Genomic DNA, 20109 nt, shown 5'->3' on the forward strand with positions numbered 1-20109 from the left:
ATTCATGATTCATCAGAAACGAACATAAATTCATGGACATACGAGTACATCATTACGCCTATATTAACTATGACAATCAGTTGACTAAACAAGGATACAAGTATATTCAGCTATTGAATTCAATAATTTATTGTTATAAATGAATGCTTCGAAATTGCTTTTCCACCTACATCACATAGGCTATTTCAAGAATCTTACGTTACATACTTTTTGCGGGAAGGTCTTCATTTGTTAGTAGCTGGTTAGCGCGGCTGGCCGCGAAACCAGATGGTTCGGGTTCGATTCTCGGTCGGGAAAAGTTACCTGGTTGAGGTTTTCCCGAGGTTTTTCCTCAACCCATTATGAGAAAATGCTGAGTAACTATCGGTTCTGGACCCCGGACTCATTTCACCAGCATTATCACCTTCATCTCATTCAGACGCTAAATAACCTAAGATGTTGATAAAGCGTCGTAAAATAACGTACTAAAAAGTCTTACAAATATAATCGAGTAATGTCAGTAATAATCTATGTGGAACTGCAATGGACAAGGTACTTTGGATGTTTTATAGAAACCTAAGGAATTTATTGTTTCGACTCAAATTCATTATTAACTGCATTGATTCGTAAGAGATTATAACCTGTTGTCCTAGTCTCAATTAAGATTACCATATTCCTTAGAGTCGAAGGTGAGACCAAATGGTTGACTACTGCAGAAACTCCTCGGTAATTTTACCCGTCAAGTACAGTAGGCCTACACCACCTTGCGATGGCGACCAGTACTTTAGAGCGAGAGCTCTTTTCTGCCCGCTGCGCGCGCGCGGAGCTCTTTTACCTGTAAACATTGCTAAAGGATGCACAGATCTTAGAACACAGCGCATCATGACGGAACGGAAGCGCTTAAAGCTTTCAAGGAAGAGTGGAAGATACAATATTTATGCTTCGAACATGGTGATGAAGTCCAGTGTTTGTTGTGTAAAAAATATATCATTTGCAAAAAAAGCAACATAAAACGGCATTATGAGACGCAACATGAAAAAAATATATAGGCATTATTCAGGAGAAGGGAGAAATAAATTGCTTTCGGAATTGACATCGAAGGTAAATTAATTTACATTTGGGTCAGTAGACTGTATCTAGATTCCTTTTATTTTTTTATTTTATTTGTTACTTCTTGCTTGTTTCTGGATATTTACTTTCATTAGACTACGTGTTCTTTAATGTAGAAATAATATTTTACCTTTGATTGCACTTTAACTTATACTATTTCTAAGCTCAAAAAGCTAATTCACTTCCATTCCAATAACTATTTTCAGGATTTTGAGCAAATATGAACTAAACATTTTCAAAACTTTAATGCAAGGAGCTTTTTTAGTAACGTCAATATAAAAATATACTTAAAAATATAATTTCAAAACTGTTAGACCTAATTGCATCAAATTTTGTACCGATGATATTATTATAGATCTGTTTATACAGTTTAGATTTCACAAATTTTGGCCGAAAATTGTGGAAGTTTTAAAAATCATACATATCCCCTTAAATGATTGACCCCAAAAATTACGATGGCTCTCAACATCTTAATTTAATCAATTTGTTTTTTCGTATTACGTGCATCTCACAAATCGCTCTAAGAAAACTCATTACATAATCACGACTGGAAAGTAACGACAATTTTTTACAATCACACAATCAATATACTCTATTTCAACCAATACTGTCATTATTATTTTTTCAACAAATACTCAAAAGTACTTAGAGATCACACACTTCGAGCAGGTAGACCCTATTAATTTCTCCTAACCAATGAAGTGAAGTATTTACGTAATAAATAATTGCTTATAACAAGAAAATGGTTTACATACAATTAACTGTTCCTATTTCACTTTTTGTTCCTAAAAAAATCCTTCCCTTTCCGATTTGTTTATATATGTACATGTATATTAAACAACTGAATAATTAGCACTATTACATAGCCAGAAATTTAGTAACGCAAGTTATTGTAATAATTGCTGCCTTTATTCACTGCATGTGCATGTACATCCCTGACGTCTACGTTATGACGCTATATAGCGGATGCCTATGCGCTCGTGATCAAGGTCAAGCTCTTCTACCATGATTGGGAGCTAATATCGTCTCATCCCTGTTCTCGCGAAGGTAGGCAACAAGCTTCGCAAGACTGCCCGCAAGTAGCATACATATAGGCGTTCTTATTTACTGCAAATATGCATCGCTTTGTGTCTAGAACTTACGTTATTAAGATTAAGCAGCCCATTTTTTTTTTCTGAATCTGTACAAGTATTATTCTACACGCGGCCATAACTCTTTCTTGCTTCCTCTATCCTTCTGCATTTACAGGGGCATCAACCTATGAGCCATGAAAATGCTAATAAGTTTATGATAATAGGGGAGAGCTGGGTAGTATCGGACATCGGGTAATATCGGACAGTGAGTTTCTTTCATCTACCACCAGATAATAGTACCTGAATGACATGGTTACGTTTCTGTGATGTCGCATACAGAAACGTAACCATGTCATTCAGGTACTATCATCTGGTGGTAGATGAAAGATACGTAATGTCCGATATTACCCGATGTCCGATACTACCCAACTCTTTCCTAAATCTGATTCAACAATAACATATTATATTATTAAATGCAAGAGTACCATATCTAATATGTTAGGAATTTTACTAGTGATATGTCTCTTTTTTTTTAATTTGAGTTACTTGAAATGTGTGGGATATGTAATTTATTACGTCCATTTACAAATGTGTAGTCTGAACATATCTTGCTACAGATCGAGACGTGAAACCTGACATGTAAGTTACGCGAAAAGGGAAAAGGTGGGAGATCAGAAACAAAGTTTGTTTCGGTTTGGTTAATATTACACGAATCTAACGACTAGGAAGTTCAATTCAGACAGAAAACTTATTTTCTCCCTTCATATCCACTGGCGATATAACCACTGCGCGTTGTCAAGGTCACAGAACAGGTCTTTTCTCCTCTACTATAATTTGTCAACAATAATTTTAATGGTCTATATCAGTGGTCGTCAGCACTCGCTGAAATGAGTAAAGGGTATTCGGTGCAACATCATATACCCGTCGTGCAGCAGGCAGAGAGGGAAAGAGCATGGCTGCCAGCAGTCACGGATGCACCATAGTGCAGTCTCTTATCCGCGGGTAAGAGACGCTAGCCAGAGGATGCTCTGTGCTGATGACCACTGGTCTGCATAGTGCAATCCAAAATGTTCTAGTAATTTTGCACTATGTAAATGAAGATAATAGCAGAATAAATTACAGAAATTAAATAATTAGTGAGCCTAAACATTCAAAGGCATTGTATAACTGGCAACATATATCAAATAATATACACTGGTCAAAAAAAGTTAAGCATATTTCCAGTTTACCCAATAATACCTGATATTTATGTTTCTTTTGGTTTTATGTGGCACGTGTTATGTTTACCAGTTCAAACTCTTTCATTTGTTTTAGTCTGCATCACTAGGTAACGTCCAAATCACGGCTAGTAAAGAAAAGCCTGTAATTCGAGCAAAGTTCAGTCAGTGTCATTTTGCTTCATAGTGTTTCATAGTGCAGTAAACAAAGTCTGTAATTCGAGCAAAGTTCAATCAGTGTCGTTTTGCTTCATAGTGCTTCATAGTGCAGTACAATGGCTCGGAACGCCCTTACAATGGCAGACCGCATCAAAATCATCACTTTGATGGAACAAAACATGAGACAAGTTGATGTTGCTAACATCCTTCATGTGAATCTGTATTGTCTCCAGACTGTGGGGATAGTTCCAGGAAACCCATTCAATAGCAGATCGACCTCGCGAAGGCCGTCCACGCAAAACAACACCAGGTAAGGACCGGTATGTAAGGTTATCTGCACGTAGGAACCCTATAGCCTCAGCTACAACTCTGCGCCATGACCTGCGCGAAGCCACTGTGTTGTTGTAAGTAGCCAAACTGTGCGCAATAGACTTCATGACATAGGGTTGTATGCTCGAAGACCACTCAAGACTCCAGCACTCCGTCCACATCACAGGGGTGCTCGTGCAAGATGGGCTAGAGCACATGAGAATTGGACACAAGACCAATGGACCAGAACTTTATTCTCAGACGAAGTGAGAATGGGCCTACACCCTGACAACAACTCTATTCGCGTATGGAGACGAACAGGGGAACGAAATCATCCCTCAATAACCGTGGAACGTCACCAACAGTTTGGTGGTTCAATCTTGTTTTGGGCAGGTGTCATGTTTGGCCGCCGCACACCACTGGTTTCAATAGAGGGAAACATGACTGCTGCCGTGTATGAGAACAACATCCTCCAACCCATAGTAAGTGGTTTTGCAGAGACTGTAGGAGAAGGGTTCACTCCACAGGACGATAATGCTCGGCCTCATCGTGCTCATAGTGTGCAGCGGTATCTTGTAGAACATGGGATCCGAAGAATGGATTGGTTAGCATGCTCACCGGATATGAACTGCATAGAGCATGCATGGAGCTTTCTCAGGAGAGCCATTTCCAATCGTCCACATCACCCATTAACGATTCAAGAACTCAGGAATGCTGCCTTGGAAGAATGGGACAATTTGCCTCAGGAGAGCTTAGATGCATTGGTACTGAGTATGCCCCGTCGCATACAAGAGTGCCTCAGGGTTCGTGGAGGAACAACACGTTATTAAACAGGGTACTGAAAGCACCATCTCCTTTTCTTTGATGATGTACGAATTTCAACTTCCCTTATCTTTTCCGTTGTTTCCAAACAATGCAACTTTTTCATTTCATATTGAGTCCATTGTTAACAAATAGTGTATTTCTACTTTTAAGTTTATTCTGTGGAACCAAGAAACCCAATTATAATTTATCTATTTCATTTTAATTAATAAAACAGTTATATGCCTAATTATGCTTAACTTTTTTTGACCAGTGTAGAATACAATATCAAATTGATATAGTGTTGGAATACGAACATTTGCATACATAGTCATAGCAGTTCTTAGTAACTATGCAAGCTCCTACGTTACTATTGCTATTAAAAGGCTGGGTAGTGTGATTACCATTTTTGCAATATACATACTATATTTGCGGATATAATTTGGATTTAAAATATCATTCTACGTCATATAATTCGTTTTATCAAAATGTTTAAACTAAAAAAAATATTAATTACATTTAAGTTAAAAACATAAGTATTTAGGAACATTTTGCTAAGGAAATCTTTGCACTACAGCTTCCTAAAAATTTAAGAATATTTCCAATGCAGTTGACTAGATTTACCGCCATTTGCATCATATTATGAGTATTCGTTCAATAGAAAAAAAAAGCTATTTTCCAGCCTGAGAAAAACTTATTTAAAAATGTTCATATTTTTTCGTACTTTTGTGGCTGTAAATTACATAATAATTTTGATAACCATATGAAGGTACTTGTTCTTCTTCACTAAAATATGAAATAGGAGTATGCAAAATTTCAGCATTCTGGCCCCTGTAGTTTCTAAGAAAAATGTTCCTAAAATATCCATGTTTTTAACTTAAATTCAATTAATATTTTTCAGGTTTAAAATTTTTTATAAAATCAAATATACGAGGTAGAAAGATAATCTAATATATATACCCTACCTCTAAATATTGTGTGTATGCTGTAAAATTTGTAAATCAATTTATTCAAAAGTTGAGAGTAACAGTAAAATTACTCCACTTGTTTCACTTATACACAACAGCCAGCCATCGATCAGACTACCAAGTCCCCTTAACAAAGAGGCTCAAGCGCATAACATGAAATAGTACCTACGTCATGACACGAGGTTTTTTTTTTTTTTTAACCCACGACTTAACGCTAACTCTGCCTACACATATAACTAGGGCTAAGAATTGTATGCCGTTACATTGCGCTTGCGTTGAGGTGGGGGATTTCAGTGTGTTTCGTTCAGCAGTAAACTTTAGTTGATCGGTTACATTACGACCGATTACTGCTATTCGTAACAGGCAACATTCAACGGTCTACACCTGTGGAGTAACGTTAGCGAGTCTGGTCGCGAAACCAGGTGGCCCTTGTTTGAATCCCGGTCGGGGCAAGTCACCTGGTTGAGGTTTTTTCTGGAGTTTTCCCTCAACCTAACAGGGGCAAATGCTGGGTAACTATCGATGCTGGACCCCGGACTCATTTCACCGACATTATCACCTTCATTTCATTCAAACGCTAAATAACCAGAGATGTTGATACAGCGTCGTAAAATAACCTACTAAAAAAGAACATTCAAGGTGTTGTAAAGATGAATAACACTGTAGCGAGATGCCGACGACGAAATTTGTGACTTAATTTAAAATGAGGAAATTTGTAACAATGATACAGATATTGAAATAAATAATGCTTGTGTAAAATATTTAAAATATTCTGTCATTGTTTCTGCAGTAGTGGAACGAAGTTTCTCTAGATATAAGGCTGTGTTTTCTAGTAACAGGCAATCATTCTCCTTTGATAATTGGAAAATGTGGTTTGTTATTCACTAAAATGAAAAATGATGTAAAACAAAAACGTAATACACCACCATATTAACATAGTGAAATAATAAGGCTGATATTTGCCAATGTTATATTAGGTGTATTTTCTACAGACAGAAAATAACATGTAGTCAGTGACATTATGGTGAAACTGAATAGTTGGAACACGAAATAAGAAAAAATGTAGCAAACAAGATGAAAAAATACTGGATAAAAACATTATGGATATTTAGCTCTATGTAAAATTTGCTACTTAATTTCAAATGAGAAAATTTATTAATGATGATACAGATTTTGAGATAGATAATGTCTGTGTAAAATATTTCAAATATATGATTGTTTCTGCAGAAGTTCAACGAAGATTTTCTAGATGTAAGGCTGTGTTTTGTAGCAAAAGTAATCATTCTCCTTTGAAAATTTGAAAATGTGGTTTGTTATTCACTGCAACAATATATGAAATGAAAAATTATGTAAAACAAAAACGTAATACACCATCATTTTAAGATAGTGAAATAAGGCTGATACTTGTCAATGTTATATTAGGTGTATTTTCTACAGACAGAAAATAAAATATCTTTAAAATAATGTAATTTTTCCTTAACAAAGTAAAATATGTCTTTAAAATTTTCTTTAGCAGATAGTTGTGTTTCGAATTCAAAGGAGTGGCTTCCAACTACCCAAATACTGAGGACCAACTTACCAATTTGTAAATCGTCATTCTCATCGGTCTTGTAATATATATCATCAGTGTAAATTGTAATTCATTTATGTTGATTTATTGTTCAATGGGCAACCATAACTTCAATCTGGTGCTTAATATGGTACTTTTCGGTAAAATCTCTCAAGACAATTTTGTCTTGTTGCCACATGCTTCCAGTTTTATTTTTGTTTTCTCAGTTCGAGTACTTGTCATTTTGTGTGAAAATTGTGATCCAGAATTTTTAATATATGTTTCTTCAACATCTTATTCTTCCAACCCACTGATAAATGTCAATGGCTTCATTGCAATCGTCTCTGTTCTTTATAGCAACTGAAATAATATCGTCAAGTTTATTACTACAGCCCTGACAAGTCCGTGTCAGCGTGCATTCTGGATTACTTTGACTAGAACAACAACCATACAAATTAATTCTCTAATGCTTATAGCGTTTGATTTTGAAAGCAGAACTTTTTAACAGGAATGATAAATTCTCACAATAGGGACAGCAGCATACAGATTGATAATTACATGACAGTTCTACATGTAGTGGTTTTAATTCCTGAAAGTTTCTGAAGCTATTTTGTATATGGGGATACTCTGACTTAATTTAACATCAAGACCCTTTTTTTTTAATCTTTAACTACATTTTTTTTTCTATTTGTTACAATTTTATAGTCTTTCTTGCCAGGACACTGACGTGATATACAGGGACATCATTTTATTTTTACTAACATTTCTAATATTAACCTGGCTATACTTTTGGATCAACGGTTGAGAACCGGAAACACCGTTTGCTACCCCCTTCCACGACTGGAGTTCAATGATACTGGCGTAATATACAAACAAATCACTTTACTAGGTATAGGAGGGAAGAAAAGTAGTTCATCCATTTACGTAAACTAGGAAATATCACGCTTTTGAGTTTGATAATTATTTTGATTAGGTTTTTGTTTAATCAAACTACAGTACAGTATTGACAATGGGTGTTTTTACTCACGAACTGAGCTGTCCATGCGGACGTATTCATTATGCAGTGTTGGCCTATATTATACAGTCTACAGCACATTAGCGTACACTATAGAGAATGAAGTTAAACACATTTTTCAAAATGGTGGCCGTTCATTTCGATACAGACATTCAGTTCTAATGTGTGTAATTTCAATTACCAGTTTCGTCCTTCGTACTAGTAACTCATGTTGAAATAATTCTGTATCTACTCTATAAAAGAGTACTTTACGTACTGTAAATTCAATCTTCGCAATCTGCTCGATCCGAAAAGATGAAATTACTCAGACATGCTATCTACTGTCTGTCCAAGTGGTTATGTCGCAGGATCGTAGAAAGGGGGGAAATCACGTGACAGTTAATTACTTAACGAGGCCCTTTTATTTAAGTTATTTTAAACAGTTTTATGGGTATAATATTACGTAGACGTCCATTTCCTAACAGAAATTAATGTTCTCAGAAAAGAACTAAGGCAGCCCAGCCACTAGCCTTTACAGAGAGGCGAATAGAAGTAGGTGGGGGAAACCGGAATGCGACGTTGGCAAATGGACGACAGTATCTGTGCGAAAATGATGCAATGTTGAAAGCTCTTTCGTCACTGGAAAATGCGAACATATTTTTGGAACGTACTGTTTACTATGACCGTAAGGCTGCTATTACTGTATATGGGGTCTTGTATCTGTGTGGAGGACGGTTAAACTTCATTAGTAGAAAGGATGGGAGTGAAGTACATTCAAAAACTCAGGTACAATAAAAATTGAAGTAAAAATAAAATGATGTCCCTGTATAAACATGTTGATAAAAGTCTTGTACCAATTTTTAACGTCTTCTGTTATGGAGGCAACTCTCTTAGTTTTTGTTTGTTCCTCATTTTCCACACAAGCTTTTTCAGAACAACTTTTCTCTTGCATGGTCTTGCTGGAAGTGAAGTGTGAACTCCGCTTAGAGTTTTCCCTAATGTTTGTGGTGATTTGTATAGGAAATGAAGAGCTATGGATATATGCTCTTTAATTAGCTTTCTTCTCTCTCATACTACGCATACAGATTTTTCCTACATCTGCTTCCTCCTTCTTTAACTCATTATTTCTTCCTCTTTCTCTGTATCGTCTCATACTTCCTTCGCTTTTTGCCTTTCTTCGGCTATTTTATCTGCAGTCCTGAGTGCACGACTGTTTTGTTTTCTTCCCTTGGAAGTATTTGCTATGCTCTAGAACCCTCTATTAAATAAAGTACTTAACGACAGCAAGACTTTCACAGGAAGAGTACGTCTATTAGCTTATAACTTTTCAACATGAGGCGTGACTAACGTAACAACATTTTAATGTTGCGTTAGTCGCAATTGAATGTTACGTTAGTCACACTAATACTTAAAAACTGTTTTTAAATTTAAAATTAATTTATGGCTGATGGCACACAGTATATGTAGTACTAAGAGAATGTAGAATTTTAGTTCGATAAATGTTATACATGTTTCAAGAACTGAAAAATATTTCATTTTTGTGACTAACGTAACACCCAAGATTTAGTTTGTATTCAACATGTTACAAGTACTTACTGATTCAGAGCAGTATTCAAGTACAACCACAAATTACAATACCTGTGCTAGCAGTAAAGGGCATAGTTTTGCAGCAACGATCAAGTCGTGTGATTTTTATCTTGCAGTTAGAAAGGTTATTAGTTACGGTGCTAAACGTACTCATAACTCACGCCACTCTCCTAGAGGAATGAAGCGTCACAGTGTGTTTCTTTTATGCGGTATTATCAGATTAATGAAGCTCTAGTAACATATTTTATTATTAATAATTTTCAGTTGATGGGCCGAAGACTTAAATTTTGTATATTTATGTCCGCTTTATCGTGAAATGTCCCTATATAGTGCTGTACACATAGCAGTGACTAAAGGACAAGCGTGAACAAAATGAACTTTAAATAAAATCGAGTTACATTATAAAATTCCTCTAACTGCTGAAGTATAATATAATTGCCAATATAATAACGATACTGTTATGCGAGAATAAACATTTTAAGACGTAATTTCGCCAGAATGACTTCTTCGATTACCGTCTGACACTAGCCTTTACGTCTCGTAAAATAGTGTTTGAAGAAGTAAGTTTACGTAAGCACACGCGCATAGCATAATCGAACAGCTTCACCCTTACTCTTGGCTTTCATATGCTTCACCTACACGTATGCCTACGTTTGTCCTGCTGAAAATCGTGGTACTTTAATTTTTGCTGCAAATTTAAGAATCTTCGGATACATTTCGTCATTATACGTCCATTTCAATAGTGTAGTACGTGAAATATCAATTATTTCCAGCTACAATTCTGCACGCAATTGTCCTGCTCTATCTGACTTGTGCATGGACAACCCTTGCATCGTTTCCCTTCTCCTCTTTCGGTGCGTCCCCGTAGGGAAGGCATGTCAATTGATGCCCATAGGAGCAAGCGCGCGCTTAAGTGCTCAGGAGAGCCTGAGGGCTTTGCAGCGGAAAGGAAAGAGACAGACGAAAGAGATAGAATATGCCGCTTGGTCGAGCTATATTCAGGGATGGCCAGCACTGATTCAATAGATAAAAGGGAGAGAACTTATTTAAACTATATCCATGTTAGTTTTTAGATTTGTCTGAGAAGTATAAGTGCATTATAAGAATGTAAGTTTTAATTTTAATGCTTATTTTTCACAAGTTTGATTTTTTTTATTGAAAAGAAGCATTTTCTCAACTTTTCTTATAGAAAAGTGAAATTTTCAGTTATAGGCCTATTTATTTAGTAGCCCTACAGATTGTTTTCGTAAATCTAATATACCGTATATACGTATTACTGAAGATAGTGTATTGAAAATTTTGAAAATATTCGCATGGAAATTGTTTGTAGGGATATCAATTAACAAAGCAACTACTGTTAGGCCTACATCATAAGCAGAAGATGCGTGCCCATGTGTTGTAAAAATGTCAGCTCTTTAGCTTCAGCAGATTTCGAGAAAATAATTTAATATTCTGATGATAGGAAGTTGCTCACAATTAATATCACCTTAAAAGCATAATGCGGTAAGAGTTTTGTTATGTACGTATTAGTTATACACGTACTTAAAACAGATACAGTACCTAGGTAACTTTGCTTTGTACTGTAATATTGTTTTGATTAGCTTATTGATTACTGTTGTAACGCTAAAGATACCATCAATATCAATTCTAACTTTTCATGTCATACTCAGTCTCTTTCTTTGGAATATCACTTTCTTTATGAATGATGTGTTTCATTCAATTAATAAAGTACAGTATAGTTATACTACTATGGAATTTAAGTGAATATTAGGGTAAGGTACATTATGGATATAGGTACAATACGGATCACGCTAAGATTAGCGTAATTTTCTACAAGACTATTGTTGGTAGAACTGTTTTGAGCAGTGCATCAAAAAGGAGGATCCTTGTTGTGTTTATGGTGTGAGTTTCAGTACAGCTGTGCCTTTCATTGGAGCTCTACAATTTATTTTGCATAGGAAGGTAAATACTTGCACATGGAAAATATTCAATTTATAAAACTGCACAGTATTTAAGTTCCTGGTGTAGCTTCAAACATAGCAGAATCATTTTCCTTTTTATACAGTCTTATGATGCCATGAAATAGACGACTGTAGGTGCAAGTGCTGTCACCTATTGTTGCATTGTAACAATGAATGAGCCCCATACATTTAACATTACTGAAGTACAATATGGATCAGTAGTCTAGGTACAATATGGATCAGTAGTCTAGCTACAATATGGATATAGCCTATAGTAGTACAAATGGGATCGGGAGAAGTTAGACGATTACTTTTTGTTGTAATTATTTTGATATATATTGTAGTCCTACGCGTATATTTTATATATTACAATTTTTTTTTTTCGTTTTGTTGTTGATTTTAATATTTTTTTCTTACATGTTCATGGGTAGATGTCAAGGGTAAAAACAGAACCTAAATGCAGACGAAAGTGGAAGCCATCAGTAATGAACACTGCAATTAAGAGCGTCAAGGAAGGGTATTTCTTTATATGTGAGGCTTTCGAGTTACTTTTACTGCATTCCATAGAAAACTGAAGCTTGAAGAACACAGAGCTACTGGGTGAAAGCTTCGTGTAGGAGACGCAATAGACGCAATAGTCTTGGTTTAACACATCTTCAGGTGAGGCAAGCCGCATTTAACTTTGCAGAGGGAAGTCAGGTGGAATACGGAGAACAGAGTTGCAAGGATTGATAGGTTTCTCGCATTTCTAACGAGGCATTCAAATTCGAGTGTAAGGGAACCCGAGTGTCGTCACGTGCCAGAGCTCAAGGATTATATAGGCAATCAGTTGCGCATTCTTTCGGCAACTTGAAAGAAGTTACGGACCAATTTGAATTGTGTGACAAGCCTTATAATGTGTCCTTTATGGATGAATGTGGTTTTCCACTTAATAATAGGCCTTCTAAGATAGTATATCAAAAGGGGAAATGAAAATTTGTTGCTATTACCAACGCAGAAAGAGAGGAAAATGTAACCATCGTTGCATGTTGTAATACATCCGGTGGATTCATCCCTCCAATAGTCATTTTTGAAAGTATTAGGAAACACCCAGAATTTCAGGACAGCTTGCCTCCAGGCTCGATAGTGGCAATGATCGAGTCAGGGTACATAAATGAAAATCTCTCTTGGCCTGGTTGAATCACTTCAATACATACAAAACCCCAGGCAGAGTCTTGATAGTTCTGGGAAATCATTCAAGCCATGTAAGTTTGCAAGCCTTGGAATATTTTCAGATGAATGAGATGAATTTTTAGGGTTACCACCACTTAACACTCATGTCTTACAACCATTAGACAGAACAATGTTTAAGTCACTGAAGACCAAAGACCATAAGAATGCAATTGAATGGATTCATCCAAATGAAAATCTGTCGAAGAAAAGATTCTGTCCCATATTCAGCATGGCTTGGAACAGCACGAATTCCGTAGGTGCAACTGTTAAAACGTTTCAATGTACTGGGATGTTCCCATTCAACGATGACATTGTTCCGGAGGAAAAATTTGAACGTGCAGTTACGTCTATATAATCAAATAATGATACCGAAAATAATGCTGGTCATGCAACCGCTAGCACTAGTAGGCCCCAAACCTCTGGAGAGCCCTCAAGCAGGCACACAAATGCGACCAAGCCTATAGTTTCAGAAACTGGATCATCCACCAAAACTAGCGGCAACTTCTCAAGTCATAAAAGTTGTTTTTCGTCACCAGAGGATACAATAAAAAAAATTATTGCCTTTTCTACCTAGAAAGGAGTCGTGCCGAAAACGGAAACTGCAGACCTCTGTCCACCTTCCTTTCCCACAAAACATTGACACCACTCGTGTTAAGATATGTGGCAATGAAACCACAAATAAAACCAAAATCCAAGGCGAGAAGGGCAACAGTGCTAAAAGGAAGTGTGTTGATGTCATCAAGGAATCACCAAAAAGAAAAGATGTATGTAGATTATGTTTGCTGAATTATTATAGTCCGAAATCCATAAGGAAAGGAGACTGGATTTGTTGTCAAGGGTGCCAAATGTGTTATCATGAAATCTGTGTACGTAGGTATAAAAGGTAAAAAACAGTTTATTTATGGCAAATGTCAGTGATTCTATATGTACTATGTAGGGATCCGAATTGTACCCACTGAGGTACATTATGGATCATTTTTTGTTAAATGTAATTTATTTTTCAGTGCTTAACTTAAGTGTAATAATTTTGTTTAAACACTTCTATCATATCAGAAAATGTCCAAAGATTATATAAACATAAAATCATAATGCACGGACATGCATTTTGGTTGGAACAATAAAATCTGTCTTTAGTGATCCATAATGTACCACCTTACCCTACTTCTTAACTCTCTATTATGTTATTAACATTTAAAACACAAGTGCAATATTAAGAAATCAGTGTTAGTACTTTTGTTTTACAGACAATATAGATAATATCAAACAGAAAGCAGCCATATAAAAATAACGACATAAAATTTCACGTTCCGTTTGAAGTTTGTGCACCACTGTTTTCTTAATCCAACAGGCTGCTTATTCATATACACAACCCTTCCTCTTTCCATTCTTTGCGCTTGCTGCCCGCGCACGACGTTAAGGTCAGAAAAATGCGCTTGCTTTGACATCACTGTCGTAGGGGAAGAGAAATGACCGCGGGCAGAGCAATCTGTCAGTGGCGTGAGCTTGCCCGTACAGGCTTGAATATCCATTACTGGCTTACGTGGATAGACGAGCAACTTTTGAATTGGGAGTTGCTTCCTGTAAGAGTTAGTCATGCCCATGGGTGGGCAACTCGTGCTCTCAAAGTGTCAACACAATCTCAGTGCAGGTAGAACGAACTGTGTACTAGCTGTAGTGTCTGCATGCGGTTCTTGCAAGACGCAAGTTTGCTCGCGTCTGCTGTAAGTGGCGGCTCGTTTTAAGTGAAAAACAATATAATCTCCAGATCATTTCCATTTAAAGATGGGTCGGAAGAGAAAGATTTTTTATTAAGGAGAGAGATAAAGCTTCTATTATGTTCTATTACACTTTGTTATGCAAGACATTTTATGTTACAAATAAACACAGTGAAGATTTGAGTAAAGGAGTATTTTCTAGATCTGCTTCTGAACAGCTAAATGTAATAATGGGATATCAACAAGGTGAGACTGATATCAAATATCGTTAGCACGTGGGAGTTACAGAAGTGCACGAATATGATCGACTAGCTAAGAGCATTTATGGATAAATTTGAAATGTGCCATTATCATGTAGAACACAGAAAACTTCACTTTCTTTGACTATAAACTATCTTGAAGAGTGATAAGAAAATCTTATTATCAAATATAAGACTCTACTTCAATACCTACAGCAGAATTCACTGGTAAGATTAGAGAAACAATGACAATTGACAAGGAATTGAAATTTTTTGAAATTATTTTGGCTTACAGCCGATAGAAAATCCTGAAAGCTTATAGCTTGAATTCATAAATCTACTGAACAGCACGCCACTCAGATTCCAACAAAATCAGGAATCGAACTGTTCGTAATGCTGCCTAAGTCAGAATTTTCTTTGCAACGAACTTTTCTCTGCTTGCTGTCTCCGTCTGGTACACTTTCTCCTTCATGCAAGCCACAGAGAAAGACGTCCAATGATGTTAGGTCTGGGGACTGCGCTGGCCAGGCAATGGGATGACCCTTCCAATCCATCTACCTGGAAAATGGTGATCTAACCATTGGCGTACTGGAAGTCTGAAATGTGCTGGAGCACAGTCTAGTTGATACCGTAGTTTCTGCAATGGAGATACACCAGTATGGATTGGATAATGTGGAGCGAGAGGTCAGACGACGTGCTGAAGCGTGTGTTCTTGCGAGAGGGGGACATTTTGAGCATCTGCTCTAGACAACTGACAATTAGCCTACCTTCTCTCAAGCATCATGTCCGTTAGGTGTGGAATCAAATGGGGATAGATACGGTAAGTGATATTCATGTAACTCGGAAACTGGGATGAATATTGAAAAAGTGTATTAGGATTTTTGTTGCAAATAAGGTCCTGAATCATCTCTTTAAGGATTGACCTGAGCTTTTGATACACCCTGTATATGGGCGTAATTTCACACCGCTCCTTTAGATGTCAGCTCCGCGAGATTTCACACTCTCGTCAATGCTACTAGTATAACTACAGCTGCCCGGTATTATTGTAGTAAGGTATTTGGTAGCTGTTAAATATGGAAAAATAAAAATATGAAAACTATTTTACTTGTAGCTCGTATGGTAGTTTTTACATCTTTGTAAACCAGTACCAGAGGTCTCCATGGGACGTTTTCGTTCGAGCGCCAGGTAGTTCATAGCATAATACGATAGGTAGCGCACATGCATGATGGGTAAAATTGTCGCGAGCGATAAATCCTCGAACGGTATAAGCCGAGCGTTAGACATTCGTTCTTGTTACAGTGATGAACTGTATAATAACATCATAGATGTTTATCATTTCAAAACTTTGCAGTGTTTAACTAACCTCTCCGTAGTACAACTACTACAAAAATTCATTTCAAATGTAATACAAATTTTGTAGGTAAATGTTTCCCCCCCCCCCAACAGGAGTGATTTTGTTTTTGCCACATCTGATAGATGTTATTGGGTGTAAATGTAATTATTATAAACGAGGAACACAATCACGATAATGCAAGAACCGTATCAAGTTTTCTAGTAATAATAATAATCTCTAATAATTAGTGTATCAATCTTTGCGCCTGTAACAGTTGTGCAACATGATTATTGTTTTTATTATATTTTCTGTGACGTTATCTCTGTACTAATATTGTTATTAATCTACTGCTATATCAATAATATTTTGTAAAACGTTTCTACATTGTCGCAGTATATAGGCGGAACACTCTGTATGGAACTATCATATTATATATGTGGTAAATCACATATTGAATAATTATGAATTAACCGTAATAACTGTATATCGAAGTTTTTCATACTGTTTTGGTACGTTCCATTAAACGTTTGTCATAAACGCAGAAAATAAAGCCTTATTTTTACCGTGTGAGCAAAACATGTGTATCTTATCTGTCGCCTTCCATACAAGATAAGACATGTCGGTGAGCTGACCTTGTACTGTGCTTCTATTTATTACGAGCGTATCACGACCGATCTTATCTCACTCGAGGGTGCGACATTCGGCCGAGTTCAAGCGAGCGATTTAACCCCAATGTAGCACTCTGACCAGTACCCTTCAATATAAAATAAAATATAAGCAAGAAAATATTTGTTTTTATTAAATTAGTTGCATCCGAAAGGATCAATCTATTTGACAACCTATATAATAATAAAGCATGTGTCATCTCCATGACTCTAATTTATTCTTCTTTTCAGGCATGTTTTATAATCATTGTTTTATATTTTAAATCACTTAAAAGACGTCCCTCGCGATCAAGAGCTCCGTATGAGATATTACAAAGTAGGCCTAATGCAGGACGAGACACGAACCAGTCTCTTTGGGGAAGGGATCGATCAACGTCTTCCTACAGGGAGTCGAACCTAAGATTAGCATCCATACTCAGATCACGTTTACGTGCCGACGTAATCATAATATCAGATGTTCTATACGAGAGCGAAATATCCCGATCTATTGGTATACTCGACGAGTTACATAACTTGGTAACAGATCAAAGAGTTAGTTTAGGTCAGAGATCGGAAAAATATGTAGTCGCTACTACATGCACGTTGAAGTCTTACCCAAAGCATTAAGCTATCGATGGTGATGGCGTGCGTGGGCATGGTTGCGGCGGCTGACACGCAAACGATGCAAATGATGCAACGATTATCTAGTCTGGAGTCCAAAATCACCGTCCTAGTTCTGTACCGACAAATTTCTAAGCTAGAGGCAAACATTCTTTCTTTCCCTTGATAAGAATATCCACCAGAGTGCTGCATTGGAGTTAAATCGCTCGCTTGATCTCGGTCGAATGTCGCACCCTCGAGTGAGATAAGTTCGACCGTGATACGCTCGTAATAAATAGAAGCACGGTAAAGGTCAGCTCACCGCCATGTCTTATCTTGTATGGAAGGCGACAGATAAGATACACATATGTCACATATGTTTTGCTCACACGGTAAAAATAAGGCTTTATTTTCTGCGTTTATGACAAACGTTTATTGGAACGTACCAAAACAGTAACATGAAGTTATGAATAAAATAGTATGAAAAACTTCGATATACAGTTATTATTGCTAATTAATAATTATTCAATACTTGATTACCACATATTTACACAATATGATAAGTCCATACATAGTATTCCGCCTATAGACTGCGACAATGTAGAAACGTTTTACAAAATATTATTGATATAGCAGTAGATTAATAACAATATTAGTACAGAGATAACATCACAGAAAATATAATTAAACGAATAATCATGCTGCACAACTGTTGCAGACGCAAAGATTGATACACTAATTATTAGAGATTATTATTATTATTATTATTATTATTATTATTATTATTATTATTATTATTATTATTATTATTATTATTACTAGAAAACTTGATACGGTTCTTGCATTATTGTGATTGTGTTCTCCGTTTATAATAATTACAATTAGCCTACACCCAATAACAACTATCAGATGTGGCAAAAACAAAATCATTCCTGTGTGGGAGGGGAAAAACTACAATATTTATATTAGATTTTAAAGCAAGTTTTGTAGTTGTACTATGGAGAGGTTACTTAAACACTGCAAAGTTTTCAAATGATAAACATCTGTGATGTTAGTACAAGTTCATCACTGTAACAAGAACGAATGTCTAACGCTCGTCTTATACCTTCAAGGATTTATTTTACCCATCATGCATGTGCGCTACCTATCAGATTATGCTATGAACTACTTGGCTCTCGAGCGAAAACGTCCGATGCAGACCTCTGATATCCACCCTTCCCGACATAATGCCTTCAGAGTTGATGAGGTGGTCAGTGTTCGAATTGAAAGGGGGAAGCCGGAGAATTTCCCCATTCTGGATTTTTTCCATCATATTCAGTGCTGTGTTCATTGCCAACCAAGAAAAGAAAATTTCCCTCTTTGAATATACAGGCTGTTTCCGGACTAGTGTTACAGACTATCAGGGATGATGGCAAAGGGCACATGTATCAATTTGACATAAGGAACTCTGGTCCGGAAATGACTGAGTCAAAAGTTATAAGCAAAAATAGTTGTGTGGAAATGAAATCATTTTATTCCTCTGTACACCTTATTTATGCATATTTCTCTGTACATCTTACACATACTGTATTCATCTGACGTTGTTTACGTTGTCTACTTACAGTATTCCGTTCAGTTCGCTGTCTGAATGGTGGGGACAGGAAACTACACTAAAGCAATGCAGATAGCGTAATGTGTAACGAACATGGTCGGTCCTGATATGCATGTCTGTATGTGTACAAGTTGCAGTGTCCAGTCGATCAGTCTTAGTGAAATGTAGGAGTACACGAGAGCGGAATATGCAGACCTGATTTTCCAATACGGAAGAGCCAATGGGAACAATAGACAAGCTCACAGATTGTATCGGGCCAAGTACTTAGGAGACTTCCGGCCCATACCATCTTTCCACGACTGTTCCAAAGGTTGGGAGAAGGAGGGCACGTCGTGCCAAATTACAATTCCATTTCCACACAACTATTTTTGCTTATAACTTTCGACTCAGTCATTTCCGGACCAGGGTCCCTTATCTCAAATTGATAGATGTGGCCTTTCCCATCATCCCTGAAAGTTAATAACACCAGCCCGGAAACACCCTGTATATTTTAATATTATTAGTGTCATCAGCGTAGCTCAGTCGGCTAAAGCTCTTACCGATCCAGAGTTGCGCTTGTGCGCGGGATCGATTCCCACTTAAGGGTTGATTAAGTACCTGGTTGGATTTTTTCTGAGGTTTTCCCCAACTATAAGGTTAATGTCAGGTAATCTATGCTGAATCATTTGGTCAAAACCATCTCGCTATCAACAATTCCATCGACACTAAATAATCTAGTAGCTGATACAGCTTTGTTAAATAATCAAATTTAAAAAATATATATATATTATTAGTAGTTCACGTCGCTATGGAGTAACGATTATAATGTCTAACCGTGTGACGAGAGGGTCCGGGTTCACATCCTGGTTTGAATAAGTTACCTGGTTGAGGTTTTTCCGGGGGTTTCCCTCAATCCATTAAGAACAAATGCTGGGTAACTTTCGGCGCTGGACCCTCGACTCATTCTGTTGGCATTATCACCTTCATCTCACTCAGACACTAGATAACCATAGCTATTGATAAAGCGTTGTGAAATAACAAAAGATAGATATATATTATTACTGCCACACGAACAGCGATATTTTTTTT

This window comes from Periplaneta americana, chromosome 7, assembly GCF_040183065.1.
Source record: "Periplaneta americana isolate PAMFEO1 chromosome 7, P.americana_PAMFEO1_priV1, whole genome shotgun sequence".
Classification (NCBI taxonomy): Eukaryota; Metazoa; Arthropoda; class Insecta; order Blattodea; family Blattidae; genus Periplaneta; species Periplaneta americana.